The sequence below is a fragment of the Corvus brachyrhynchos genome, unplaced genomic scaffold (genome assembly GCF_000691975.1).
Source record: "Corvus brachyrhynchos isolate BGI_N302 unplaced genomic scaffold, ASM69197v1 scaffold126, whole genome shotgun sequence".
Lineage (NCBI taxonomy): Eukaryota > Metazoa > Chordata > Aves > Passeriformes > Corvidae > Corvus > Corvus brachyrhynchos.
The window spans coordinates 6,318,047-6,331,808 of NW_008239283.1; the positions used below are offsets into that span (position 1 = coordinate 6,318,047).

At 42.4% G+C, this 13,762-nt stretch overlaps 1 long non-coding RNA gene across 1 annotated transcript in view; it reads right to left on the reverse strand.

The window, feature by feature from the left end:
- Positions 1 to 526: 526 nt before the first annotated feature.
- Positions 527 to 13,762, reverse strand: part of LOC108448133 — a 19,376-nt gene continuing 6,140 nt past the window's right edge. The window contains exon 3 of the long non-coding RNA XR_001863913.1: positions 527 to 654. This is a non-coding gene — a long non-coding RNA (uncharacterized LOC108448133). The remainder of the gene's footprint in view (positions 655 to 13,762) is intronic.

Sequence of the window (13,762 nt, forward strand, 5' to 3'; positions counted from 1 at the left end):
CTGCGTGTGAAGGAGAAGGGAACAAGGTTATGATCATTGTCTGAGGAGATCTGTTCAAACAATGTAATAGAAAGCTGCCCCCTTTAAATAAACATTAAACTTCTGCTAGAGAGTTACAATTTACAGTTCCAGCATGATCTTTTGAGGTGCTGTGGGTACATTTAATATAAAGACGTCTATACAATTTCCCAAATGCAAGGCGTATCTTGCACCACAAGCTCTGCAGCCACTTTTTTTAATCAATAGCTCATAAGTATTCATTGAAAGATATGTTGGTATTCTACCGACTAAACTTAGGAGGTGACAGCTACAACCACATTAAAATCAACATTTACCTTTGAGTCGTTTTTTGAAAATGACAAAACATTGGGACTCTTAAAGGAATTTTAATTTATTACAAGAGGTTTGGGTGTACGTTATATATGCTGCTACCAATTTTTCCACACAATTAACCCAGTGAAATCTGTTAAGAAAGCAAAGCAAAACTGTGATTTAACAGCCAGGTCCACCACATGAATATGCAAAGGAGACAAGGGAAACTTTACCTCCTCTGCAAAGAGCTGCCCAGCCCGACCCTCACCCACAACGTGCTTCTCCTGCAGCCAGTCCCTGCCACCGCCAGTGGTTTCCCCAGGATGAAGGTTAGCTGGTCACCTAGATTAGCAAAGGAAAATATTCTTTAAAAGGTGAAAGCTTTTCTGCGTGTGGAAACATTTTGATTGCTATTGAAGAAATGACTACCCGAAGTCTAGATATAATTAAAAGATTGGGTGTATTTTTATATACATTGACTGGTCTACGTGACTGAAAATATGTCATCTTCATTGTGATATATTTTACAGTTAAAATAATGCACTACTTTTTCTCCAGATTATGTCTATTTAATTTATTACCTGAAAAGCAGATTAATTTCAATCAAATTTTTTAGTAATATATCGTACAAGCCCAAAGGAAAAAAAAAGTAGATACTTAGAGGCCAAAATTACATGTTGCATACAGCCCTGGACACTGAGTTCTGAAAACTTGCACAGACTTAGGTGATCATGGTATATTATACTCAATAATTCACAATTTGTGCATATCTCCTGATGTAAAAGTTATTACCGTGCCTATTTTTTAATAAAAAGATATGAAGGTAAATGGAGATGGAAGGCCAAAATTGTTAAAGGAATTATGGGAATTGACTGATCCTTTCTTGACAGTGTTGGCTGAAGAAGAAAAGTGTTATCTACCCCAACTGAAATCCTCAAATCTAATATCCCACTACTTGGAGAATTTTCCCCACTGCTAAACAATTGACTCAGTACTCTGTTCATAGCAAATCTCATCCACAAGATCTCGAACCCGTTGTAGACTGATGTGTCTGCAGTGAAGAGGTTGCAGAAGGCCCCCATGCAACTCCCAATTCTAGAGGTGGGAAGTGGTCCAGGGAGCAGTCCTGTCCCAGCCTCTGGGCTCAGAACCTCCCCCAGGAGCAAAGCCCAGAGGTCCATGTCCCCCCAGGGAGGGGAGGGAATTGAAGATCTCCCTGTGTTTAGGCTAGTGAGCACAAAAACCCACCTCAGCAAACCATCCCCTGATTATTTGCTTCTTCTTTTTTCCCTCCCAACTTGCTCAAAAGTCTCCAACCACACAATTCAAAACAATTCAATCCTAATTTTGAAGTCATTGCCAGGTAAGCAAAACGCAATTTTTTGGCTCATGCCCTCCTTTCAAAAACAGTTCACTCTGAACCATCCGAGGCTGTCTAGTGCATGTTACTGGGCAGCTCTTCTAGTCTTGAACAAAATAATTTGGAAGTGGTTTTCAGCCCTGCCCCATACATTCCCAAGCAGCTCCTCCTCCCAGGTGTTAATCTTTCTGCTACCCAACTCAATTTTGACTGCTGTGATGGGTTTTTTCCACTGTTTCAAAGTACTGTTACTACAGAAGGAGTCAGCTGCATCCCTTGTAGCTTCAAGAGATCTCTGAAGGTGACTTATAGCAACAAGTGTGTTCTAGAGAGACACTCATTTGGCAGCACTGTATCACCAATTAGACCAGGAAGTTTTCCCTCAGTTTCCTTACATTTTCCGTATCATTCCATGTGAGGCTCAATGCAAAGCAGTGTCTTCATGCATTGCATATTCTCCATGGAGGTGCACTGTCCAAATGATTTTTTACTTGAATTATGTATTTCCCCAAAGGAATAAAAGAAAATTATACAGTGCCACAGTAATTGACAGAGTCCAGGATTTTGCTGCATTGTCATGTATTATAACTGTATATTCATATTCTCCCCATGCAGCTTATTCTACATCAGGTTTTAAAAAAACATGGAAAAAAGAATGCAGGAAAAAATCATGTACATTAACCATTTTCCTGCTTCTTCCTCTTCCCTTCAAGCCCAAGGAGACTCAATACCATAGTACATGCTCAGACCAAGCCACTGTGTGGTAGCAAGTAGGGGTTTGGGGACTTGAAGAGCTGGCTGTGAGCTGTGCTGGTCTGTATTTGGGCTCAGGGCACCTGGTGACTGACATCAGCTTTATTTAACTACATACTCAGAATTTGGTTAAACCAAAGCAAACCAAAACCTGATGTGCATCGTTGGTTCTGCCTTTGGTTTGCTTGTTTCTTTGCAGTTTGAACCAAAGTTGCATGGAGTGATTATGTTTTAGTAGACAGATTTGTGGAGTATGTTTGAGGAATTTGCAGAAATCTCTTAAGTGTGAATGTGATATTGGCCACTAAATTCAGGCATGGCTCTGGATTTAAATTTTCACCAAAGACTGCAGTTAGGTTGTTGGTTTGGGTTTGGATCTTATTCAAGTTGAGCATGATTCAAGCTCCATGCAACAGATTACTCCTTTATGGTGAATTTCAGAAGCAGGTTTTAGAGCATCTACCCTGGGTCTCTGGAACCAAACTCAGGCTGAATCATGGCTTAAGAGTGATAAGTGTTCTCTAGTACCTGAGGTGTGGCCATCAAATGCAGTTGTGTATTTGCACAACATTGGCACTGAAGATCTGACCTCATGACCAATATTTTCACACTACACACTCTCTTCTGACTTCATGAAGAGTGAGGTCTTTGGTTTTCTCCAGAATATGTCAGACTCTTTGTTGTATATACACCAGAGCTGCCTGGAAAGCTGTGGTCATCTACAAAATAACTGCAATATTTCCTTTTTTTTATTCTTTCCTTCTTCTTTTTTTAAAACAGATTCTTTAAAATTCTTTTCTTCTGATGAAAAAGCTCTTACACCTGCAAAAACAGAGCTCTTCCTTCACAACCACTTAAGGTAAATATACACTAATCCATTTTGCACTCTTTTTCTTTTTTTTAATGCATATTGCTCAGAAACCATCAGGAAGCCTAAAGACTGACATTTACCTACAAGCAAATCTACCAGGAGTGTGCAGCATTGTAAAGCTCCCTCTGGGGTGCGTGGAGGAAGCACTGCCAGGAGCACTGCCATCCCCAACCCCATCCACTCCTCAGCTCCCTGCTTCAAAAAGCTGCTGCCTGATGTGTCCATTGCTCTGGAGGCTTTTGATTTGAGTGCTCAAAGCTGGACCTTGTGTTGGCCTTGGAAGAGTCATGGCAGGGGAACAGCTCAGCCTGGTAGCACATAAGCAAACATCTCCATCAATATATGAGCTGCCCTATGAGTCAGGTAGTCCAGCAGCAGCCTCTTCCCCTAATTGTCCTCTGTAATTAATTAAAGATGATCTGGCAAGTAAACCCCACACTCCCAAGTTTTCAATGCATTCACCATCCAAAGATGGCAACTCTTCTCCAGCAGCTCTCTAATAAATACCATCCACAGGAGTTTTGTGCCCAATTTGTGTTTCAGGCTCAGCTTGGGCTGTGCTTGCAACACAGTTTCCAGCTGTTCAGCTCCAATTTGTGCGAGGAGAAAAACGATTCATGAAGCTTCAGCAGCAGTTCATAGTCACATGATAAACAGTGGGTTGTGCTGGGTACAAGAAATGTCAGCAGAGGCGTCGCCACAGAGAATATTATTGCTTATTAGGAGCTAAAAGGGGCCTGAGGAATGTCTCCCAGCATGTCAGCTTTCTGCAGATCAGTACCCTCCTGCACAGGGAAGGCCATGGTCCATCTCCCTGCTGGGCTTCCCAGTGCCTGTGGTGGTGCTGGGGCTGGCATGGTATGTGGCGCAAGGAGGAAAACCCACATCCCATGGGCATGGGGTGTAAGTCACTATGGCCACACAAGGAGCCCCACTGTGCCTACCAAGCATCCCTGTCACACCCTGGACTGAGGTTCACTCCATCCTGGTTCACCTGAGGAGCAGCCAGTTCCACACTGAGCAAATCCCAAGGGTGCCGAGAGGTTTCCTTCCTCCACAGCACCCTGTGTAAAGGACGCTGCATTTAGACTATTTAGACTAAAAAATCTTTTTTTTTTTTGCACAGGCCAGCAAACAGCCATCATCTGGGAACAATGAGAGCTGTCAGGACGGGGGAAGGGAGACGGCCAAACTGCAAGCATGGGCTTGAGAGCTGACAGAAAGAAAGAAACACTCCTCAGGAAAATTTTGCCCTGAAAAAACCCAAACTTCATTAGCTGAAAATGAATGCTCAGTCTATTGAGATGTGCCCTGTGCCCAGAGAGCAGCGTAGCAGGGATAGGTGACCTATTTTCCCTGGAGAGGAGAGAGAGGTTGCTCTCTATTGATCCCACCCTTCCTCTATCAGTTTATATATTAGCTCCTATGGCCTGTGGAGGAAGCAGCCAGGAAAGGAGTGAATCATTCACAATGAATAAATCATCTGACTAATTTAGCTTGTTTTTCGTCTCATGGCTCTTCCATGAATGGATCACCACTTCCCTAAAGTTATTCATTATTATTACTATATAACTTGCTGTTTAAGGATGTTGTTTTCTTTTTCCTCTACATTTTAACTCCTGCAAGTTCGCAAAAATCTGTTAGCTCAGTTATAACCAGACAGATGAGTTCTGTGGGGCTGTTCCTAGTCCCAGGCTGGATGAGTTCAGCATGGCTGTTGCAGGTATTTACATCAATAAACAGAGAGAAAAATTGCATTGTGTAAACTGCAGAGTCCAAAGTTCAGTTTCTATAGATGCACATGTCCTTCAGGACAGAGTCTCCCAACACCTCTGTAACACAAATACCCTTAGTAACAGCACAATTGAAAGAAAAAGTACTTGTATTCACACAGAACATTTCTAAATCAATTTATATCATATTCTGGCTAGCAACCATCTCAATGAACAGCATATGTGGGGTGGTATCACCTAGAGGATCACTTGGCTTTGTCTCTTGCTAAAATGATGGCAAAACAATGGAGAAAGCTGCAGTGCTGAATTCAGATGATGTCTGTGGGATTCAGATGCCATGGTATTGCATCTGAATGGATTTGGAGAGCCTGGTGTGTGCTCCAGCAGCTGCCTGCTGGCATGGATGGAGTGTGTAGAAGGAGAGGAGGCCACAGGGCTGAGGACTGTGATGGGACTGGGGAGGTCTTCTTCTCTCTCTGGAGATGCCTTTTCCCCCAGCAGAGAAACCAGTGGAGCAAACCCCTGATGGCTTCAGGCCTGAGTACATGCTCATATTTCTTTCAGCTTGTGTGTGTATGTTTATGTTTCTTTTGCTTGCTCTACATGAGAGCACTTCACCCTTTCATGAAGACTTGATGTAAACAAAAGAATAAACCAGAAAACAAACAGGCGGCAAACGGCGCCCAGACGAAAGCACCACCTGCAGCACAAAAATACCAAGCAACTCCCACACACCCCCTCCCACCCACCACATCAATGGGGAGCCTCGGTGGCAGCACAGTGCTCTGGCTGTTAGCAAGCACCAACACTCAGGTGCCAGGCAGAGAAAATTCCCCACTCCATAGAAAATAGGGAAAAGCTCCCATCTTTGCACTGCAGGAGCTCCAGCTCCAGCGTTTCGTGAGCAGTCTCTGCAAGAAGAACTAAGAAAAGAAAGAGTCCAGTCATGCCAGATCTCAAGCTAAGCAATATGGATGACTGAAATTTTACACACAAGCTAATTGCAAGCTGATGCAAGATGTAATTGAGTGGTGTGATGCTTCTCTGTGTGAAGAGCTGCCCGAGGCTTGCCTGCCCGCCTCCTGCACAGCCCCTGCTCCCTGAACAAGTGCAGCCACTCCTAAAAACTCTCTTTTCTCACCAGTCTGGGCTCAATCTCATCACTGTGAGAAATGGCTGCAAGAGTCAAACTGGTCAGAAGCTGGGCTCCTCCTGCCAAGTGCTGGGGAAGTGGCGCATGGCCAGGTCATAATCAAAAGTAGACACGATCCTTCCTTTGCTCTCCTCAAACTACCAATAAATTAAGTGTCCAGTGTACTCACTTGACCAAGAGGTTTAATATTGCTACAGCAAGGCCATGTAGTCTTCTGGGGAGTCTCTTTCTTCCAAACTCTCATCCAAGTCTGTAAACCGAGCTGACAGCTGACATTTCCTATCTGAGTGCAAGTCAGAGCTCAAAGATGAAACTTGGGTGGAAGCAAAAGTGAATATAGCTCTAAAGAAAGACAGAAGAGGAGATTAAAAGCTATGCTAATTTACACTACTAATTGCAGCACTACCTTAGGTGAGGTAATGGAAACCACATGTAACTGTGGCATCTGCAGTGCGACCAGCCCTGCCCCAGCTGCAGAACAGATTTACCTCTGGGCACCTGAGGGTGCAAATGGAGATGTTTTTGGAACAAGAGCAAACTGTTTGTCCTGGCCTGAAATGAAGGGGGTTTTCACCCAGGTTATACACAAGATTGAAGAGAGAAAAAGAGATTTTTCATTCCAGAAGGGAACATAAATATATATATATATATGTCTGTCTGTATGTGTCTATGTGTCTGTGTGTCTGTGTGTGTATATATATATATATGTATATGGAGTGAATCCCAAATAACTCTTTGGCTTTTTAGTTAGCTATTTTCTTAATTTCCAACTGTCTTGTATAAACAAGCTGTAATGGTAAACCCAACAAATTCCAGAGGTCAAACCCCATTCCTGACTCAGTCTTTTCTTACATCATTTGACCAAACTGTACACCTGGTTGCTGCTTTGTTCCACCAGTTTCATTCACTTGCAATGTTCTATTTAAGCACCTTATTTATTTTCATCTTTAAATGTTGTTAAGGTTTTTTTTTCCCAGCAAATTCATGCACATGTTTAACTATTTTCCCCATTGCAGCTTAACTTTTTCCTCAGTTGCTTCTGGGAAACATCCTGTTACGGGAGGATAAATGACAAACACACTGTGCAGGACCAGATGTGTGCCTTCAACACCAAGGGGATGGATGAGCCATGAACAAGCCACCACTGCAGCACAGCAGCAAGCCACAGGAATAGCCCAGCTACATGCTGTCATTCCTCAGTAAGTACTAGGTTACCGAAAGCAGCTCAGCCTCCAAAGAAAGGAGAAGATTTAAGATGAGCACAGTGCTCCACATGACTTACAACTTGGTTCTCTGTTTTCTCAGAACACCCTCAGGAAGCAAAAAGGAGGGGAAATTCCTGAAGATTCTCAACTGAAATATATTTTTTAAGAGTTTTTTCATCACATTTTAATTTTTTATTCTGGAGTAAGCAGCTGAAAACTGCTACACAACTGCTTAGCCGTGTCTAATTTGGTAGTACATTAGACAGACTTTCAGCCTAATATTCTTGAGTCTATTTTAAATACTCAAACATTCCAGCCAACCAGACAGATAAGAATAATTTAACGGAGCTACTGGCAAGATTGGTCTCAGATTTGCTAAAAATCATGTCTATGTTTACACATGCAAACCAGCACATTTTCACTTACCAGACTGATTGACTGATGAAAAGTCTTAATGCAAAATAAAACTACTGACACACACTGAGACTGGGAGACTGTTCCTGGCTGCATCTTGTAGGTGAAAAGAGCATCTAAAAAGTCTGAAGACGTTTTTAAGTGCTCTCAGAAGTTTTTCTTATGACATAATTGAAAAAAAGGGTCAGTCATGGTTACAAGACGAATGCTTCAAAGCATCTTTGGCAGTTTTGTGAGATAAAAATAAGCTCATATTTTAGGTTGCTTTGTGGTGGAAATAAAGTGCTGATTTATTTGGCATATGCTGGAATCTAGTGAAAGCCAAAGAAATATGTAAGACTGCAGTCACTTTTTAAAAAGTTATATTGAAATATTTAAAGTCCAGAACACAATCACAAGGTCTGAGACATTTGGGGTTAGGAGGGACTGTTGGCCTTTTCTCTGATCTGTTCACAACACTTCCTATGTTTTTTCCCTTTGTATAGGCTTTTGGCAATAAAGAGAGAACTCTTGTCCTGTGTTGTATAGATGGAAGTGATGTTTCTAGTAAAACTTTTTTGGTGTAGGTGACATGAAATTAGTAGAGCAAAAGATGATTAATTAGTGAGCTTCATGCAAGGAATACAAAATTTTATACAATAACTGCACAACGACTAATTCATGAGCATTACTCCCAAGTAATATCTACACAGTTAAAATGTAGATCATAGAGTTATTCACAATCGCCTGTTCTTGCAAAAACTCTTCAATACTAACACAACTCTGGCATTATTGCACAATTAGAATCATGGAATGTATAGCCCATTACCCCTGAAAGCCATTCCTACCACTCCTAATTAGACGTGTTTTGAGAAAATCTACTGATATTGACCTCAGTACTGTTGTCTGTACTGGGTTTCTAACTTCTGTGCTAGTGTGAAAACTTTATCAAGATGGCCAGAGTTACACACCTACAGAAGGAAATTAAATTATCCATTACAATACATTCAGAATGTACTGGATATTCAGTATTTTATACTAACCAGGTACCTATCTCAAAGCTGGCTGTAATATGATATGTCAGAAAATTGCTTTTTGAGTTCGGAGAGAGGACAGATTTCACTGCAAATGTCCAGAGATTCAATTTATGGTTTTGCATGACTAACTAGAACAAATTAAGGGATTGAAATGTAGCTATAAATTGGAAGCACACTGCAAGTGTGGTCAATGATACTGTGAAATCCTCCTGGAGGCCAAAAGTCCTCTGTGGCTTGGGTCACCTCCACACCCACTTTCACTGGCAGGCATTTCACTGGCTGTTCTTGTGTTTATTTGCATCCATAATTCTCACTGTGATTGTGAATGTAGGCATGAAAGGAGTCATAGCTGTGCACCAAGGTTTAGTTTGGTTTGATGCCTGGTGTTTCATGTGGGACAAAGATGAAGTGGTGCTTGTGAAATGGTCTAGAAGTTTTTGCATTTTTTCAGTCTCCCTGTCTTGAACTGATGTTGTCCAAACCTTAATACACACTGTTCTTATCAAAATGAATCCTGCTAAATGGTAGATAACAGAGACAGATTACATCCTTAGTATTTCAGACATGATACAGCAAAAAATGTTAGCATTACAGAAATTATTAGCAGTACTTGATGTCCTCCTGCATATCTTGCCCTGTATTTGTCTTTATTCCCATGTGTCCCAATGAAGGTTTTCAGCTCGTGGGACTCAAGTCCCCCACATCTTTTGCCTCTCTAGATCAGGTGGCCAGTACCAGATGGACTCCTACAGGACATCCTGACCCACAACTCCTACTTCTGCCAGGGACCAAGGCAGACTGGACATGATTGAGGGAGTTTATGCTTCAGCAGGTTCTCCTGCCCTGCCATGCCCTAGAAGACATAAACCATAGATAGCAGCAGCCCAAGGAGCAGCCCTTGGCCAGATGTCACTCATGTAACTCTACAGCATGACCACTTCAGTCATCACCTCTCTGTGTGAGGCCATACAAGCTCAGGTAATGTTGTCTGAGGGTTTTGTAAGGAGAGGTCTTTCTACTGCTGAGACTCCTGCTTACTCTGAATATTTTTTATCCCAGCATGATTTCCTGGTAGCTTCATGTTTGAGATGGCTCCTACTTTTGCAAAGGTGAAGATGATATTCCCAGCTGATTCTAACCAAAATAATACAACAGCAGATGTGAAGTATTCATCAGATTTTTACTTTCCCTCTGGCCATTGAGCTTTATGGTGGTTTAACAGCAACCTCAGAGATCCCACCATAGGTTTCATCTTTTGCAAAGCGTATCTTGGGGCAAGTGAATAGGCTTAGGGAGTGACTGCACACCTTCTCCATTGTGGCCCATTAATACAGATCAGGACTATTTCTTTGATCTGCTTTATCTTCCAGCAACCAGACATAAACAGCAAAAAACAGTAAAAAAACCAGTAAAAACAGTAAAAAACAGTAAAAAACAGTAAAAAAAACCAGTAAAAAAAAAGAGCATCATCGCATTTATTCACTTGGCCCTGCAGTGTTAACTTTGTGCAAATCTTTGAATTGCCCACAGGTTGTGAGTCTGGCAAAAGGTTCGGTTCTGGGAATAGGCTTTCTCTGTTCTCACTTCACTCTTCATCATTTGTAATTATATTTTTGTTGTCTGTAAATTTTGAAAACCCTAAGTCTCTTTTTCCAGTTGACATGGGTGTTTTCTCACACCTTTCTCTGGTAATTTTATATAATGATATGACCTATTCTAGTATCCACTTAGATATCTCTCAAGAAATTGTCTTAGACAATGAAATTAGTGACCTTAATTAGGCCATCTAGTTTGGAAGGCATTAGTGACATTGGAGCAGGATGTTACTGTCTGATTACATTAGTTAGATCAATTTAGAAAGCAAAAGCAATGTGAAATCAAACTCTGCTGGTGGGAGGGAACCAAGGAGTGGGGGAGCAATTCCATTTGCCTGATAACATTTCCATTGCTGGTCATGCTGGCACACTCTGCTGCATGTGTCATGCACCAGCAGTGGTTCTGCTCTGTAGAGAAACAGCTGTGATGGCTTTAGAGATGCTTAATTGATAAAGCACTTTGGGGAATCTGTCAGCACATGGAAAAGCTCTGGTAATATCTCTTCCTTCAACTTGTTTGCTGCAAATGAACCAGTTGCTTTGTTCTTCCTTTCCACTGGCATTGCAAGATCAGATATACTGTACCTGGGCTGGCACCTTCCCCAGCATATTATTTTGGATTTCTCAATTGCATTGTAATGTTTTTGATGTTCCTGATATCACTGTAATTTTGCTAGATACACAGGCTCCTCCCTCCATCTTATCACATGCACACCCTCTCTTTCTGCATTCTTATTGTATCTCTGTGTCTTTTCATGCCAAGGAAAGCCAGCACACTCTGAAGTAATGCCATGGACTCCAGACGATCTCTTTAAATATACTTCAGCCATGAGCTCCTCTTTAAACACTGACTTAGCCAAGCTTTCTCCTAATTTGAATAAACATGAACTGCTTTACTCTAAAACAGCTCTGCTTCCTGATCTGCAAACTGTTCTCAGTGTCATCAAATTTTTCCAAACATCCAGTTACAAATTACTCCATCCTCCCTGCTCACTATAGACTCTTAGCCAAGAGATCTCTCCTGAACACATTGTTGGTGATTTCGGTCTGTATGGCATAGCACACCCCCCCCATGATGAACTGTTCGAACACAGCCATCTCCTGGGCTCACACCCCACCCAGCCCTGTGTGGCAAAGGATGGAGCTACACAGGCATCCCCTCCTGCTGGCCTCAGGGAATGATTCACCAGGAGGAGATAGGGACCCTCTTTGCCATGCCATCATTGTGTCCAGCACAGGGGAGTTTCCTCATCCAGCCTAAGGATGTGCAAAGAAGGAACAGAGCTTGGCAGCCCATGACTTCCCAGCTGCTCCTTCCCTACCTGCCCATCTCCCCTCTCACACCACCTGTGGCTGGACAAACCCAGCAGCAGCACAGCTGGTGGTCACTTCCCAGTCACCCAGAGAGGTCACTTCCTGGTCACTCACAGTGGCACACATAACAGCACATGTCTGGAGCATGGTGTCCAAACCACCCAGAGGATCTGGGGAGCAGAATTCAAGGTATTCTGCACCCTTGTACCACTTTCCTGTGCCAAATGCAACAAGCTGGCACATTCTTGATGACAAAACATCTGCTCTGATTGCATTCATGTAAGTAAGGCTAAAAACATGTTTTCAGGTCATACCATACACAGGGAAGTAAGAAAAGAAATTCAGGGTGGTTTTTTACTGTAAATATACCTAGAAGATAAAAGCCAGGCATCAGCTGCTTAAAGAGGGCAGAAGGACCACACTACATATTATTGTACTAGGAAAGCTCATGAGTTAAATTCTTAAACAACCTGGCATGGTTTATTTTGAGAATTGAAAGCTCTGCTACCCAGAGATCACTCTTCTCCCTTCTCCAAGAGGATTTCTGAAAAAAAAAACCTTGCCAGAAGCAGCTGTCGGCTAATGAAACACACAGCACCACTGTAAGAATGGATCCATGAGCTCTGCCAAAACCTCAGTCCTTGTCAGGACCCCTGAATGAAACTGTCCCAGGGAATCTGCAGAGCAAGGCTGCATATTTAGGAAGCTCAAACGAGAGTCAAAACAAAACCGAGTGGAGCAGGAAAAGCAGCGCAGAAGTGTCAAAGGGCTGCCCACATGACTCAACCAGAGTACGACCTAAAGCCACTGCCACACAATTCCTTCTGAAGCTCACAAAGGAGCCAGATGCTCCTGTCAAAATTATACCTTCCACAAATCTACATGGGAAACCTGCCACCATTCTCCCTAAAAGGAGGAGAATTGATACCATTTTCTTGACTAAAATGGTACCTTTTCAGTGAATTAGCTGGAGAAAGAGCAAGAGCTGTTTGCTTTGGACAAGTATATTTCCAGGCATGTCAGCCCCACAAAAGATCTTTCTTTCACTCTACTTTCATGCAACCCTGAAAGCAAATATCTGATGGATATGATCTGGCTAGCTCCACATCTTCAAACAAGAACAGGGAGCTGGTGGCAAGTGGGATTCTTCTGTTGCTCTGGGCTAATAGATATTAGGAAGAAAAATGCAGTTCTTGTCTTGGCTGGCTTTGAGATGTACTTAACATTTCGTTCACAACATGCTGCTTGTATCCACGAAGCTCAACAAGGCAGTGAATATCATTGGCCTGTTTCAGAGACAAGAGGAAAACGCCTTGCCCAAGGTCTCAGCATGTCACAGCAACAGGGGCACAGATGGTGAACCTGAATCTCAGCCACTGGGCCTCATCACCCCAGTACTTCCCATGGTGTTTTAAACCTTGATCAAAATTTAAGTTAGTAGAGGGCATGCCTGAATCAGCTCGTGGTCTCACAGCTTGTTCTCGTTCTCAGATTAATTGTTCTAATTAGCTACTCCACAGGCAAATATATATTGACTCTTTCTTCATCTCAGACTTGGGGCCAAGCATGATTCCGAAAAACAATCAGCCGTGGCTTCCTCCCAGAATGTGCCACACATCTAAGTTGTAAACATTGCAGCTCAACTCCCAGTTCATAGCACAGGTAAGAACTGGTGTTCTTACACCAGTGTTACTGGGTGGTTTTATTCTGCATTTTGTTAACTTCAGAAGAGCGACATCTTAATAAAGCATCCAAAATCCCATGCAGCACAGCACGCAGAACTGCATTTCTGCAGCAACGTTGAATCTGTTCAAATCTGGGTCCTAGAACAGGAGGAGGCATTGCCAACCTTTCAGCCTCATCTTCTTGGAGACAGGAAGGCCAAATAACCTCAAAATTAGTCTGGGAAATTTGACAGAACAAAAATTTTGGAAACAAAACTCAGTGTTGTACACTCTAATTCACAACACAAAGGAGATTTTTGCCACAACCTCATCTCAACTCTTCTTTATATTTTTAATAAATTTTCAAGATGA